We start from the raw sequence: 1,516 nt of genomic DNA on the forward strand, positions 1-1,516 counted from the left end.
GCGGCTTCACCATGTTGGCCAGAATGGTCTTGATCTCCTGACCTTGTGATCTGCCCGCCTCGGCCTCCCAAAGTGCTGGGATTACAGGCTGAGTCACCGCGCCTGGCAAGTAATAAAACAAATTTCATTACAAAAATTTAAGAACATGCAGAAAGCTATAAATAATTCAGTCATCTGCGGAATCAGTCAGTACTACCTTTCAGTGTATTTCATGGTAGTTTTTTTCATTTTACATACATCTTGATTGCTGTAGCTTTAAAATATTAACATTTTTTCCAAATTGGAAAAGAAGAACTGAAACTACCTCTCTACAAGTATGGCATGATCATATATAGAGAAAATATCAAATAATCTTCTGGAAAACTACTAGTGCTAATAAGCAAATTCAGCAAAGTTGCTCACACCACAATCAGTTACGTGTTTGTATACTAGCAATGGCAATTCAAAAAGGAAATTAAGACGTTAATTCTACTTACAGTATATCTAAAAGAATTAAGTAGTTAAAATAAATCTTACTAAGGAGATGAAGAACTTGTACACTGAAAACTACAAAACATTGTTGAAATAAATTAAAGAAAAACCTAAAGGAAATATATCTTACGTTCATTGATAGAAAGACTTAACATTGTTAAGATATCAATACTACCGAAAGTGATCTACAGATTCAATGAAATCCATATCATATTCCAACAGCCATTTTCACAGAAATGTAAAAGCCCATCCTCAAATTTTATGGAATTGCAAGGGACCCTGGATAGCCAAAATAACCTTGAAAAGGAAGAATAAAGTTGGAGGATTCATACTTCCTGGCTTTGAAACTTACTGTAATGATACACTAAACTGAAACAGTATGGTATTGTAATAAGAACAGTCATAGACTGATGGGATAGACCAGAAAGCTCAGAAATCAACCTCCACATATATGGTTAATTGATTTTCAGACTTGCATGTCACGTCTATTCAGTGGGGGAAAGAACAGTTTTTCCAGAAAATAGTCCTAAGAAAACTGTATATCCACATGCAAAAGAATGAAGTGGGGCCCTTAACTTACACTGTAAACAAAATTAACTCAAAATTGATCAAAGACCTAAACATAAGAGCTAAAACTATAAAAGTCTCAGAAAAAAATTGGGGACAATCTTCATGTCATTGGATTTGGATTTGGATTATTATTTCATAGAAATAACACCAAAAGTACAGACAACAAAAGAAAAAGTAGGTAACATTTACTTCGTTGAAATTAAGAAAGTGTCATCCAAAGGATGCCATCAATAAAGTAAAAAGGCAATCTGTAGAATGGAAGAAAATATCTGCAAATCAGAAATCTAGTAATGCATTAATATTCATAATATAAAGAACTCCTACAACTCAACAACAATTATAAAAAACCAACCGATTCCTGTGGACACAGGACTTGAATAGACATTTCTCCAAAGAAGATACACAAATAAGGGCATGAAAAGATGCTCAACACCATTAGTCATTAGGAAAATGCAAATCATTTGGGAGGCCGAGA

Source organism: Colobus angolensis, unplaced genomic scaffold (assembly GCF_000951035.1).
Source record: "Colobus angolensis palliatus isolate OR3802 unplaced genomic scaffold, Cang.pa_1.0 Scaffold317, whole genome shotgun sequence".
Lineage (NCBI taxonomy): Eukaryota > Metazoa > Chordata > Mammalia > Primates > Cercopithecidae > Colobus > Colobus angolensis.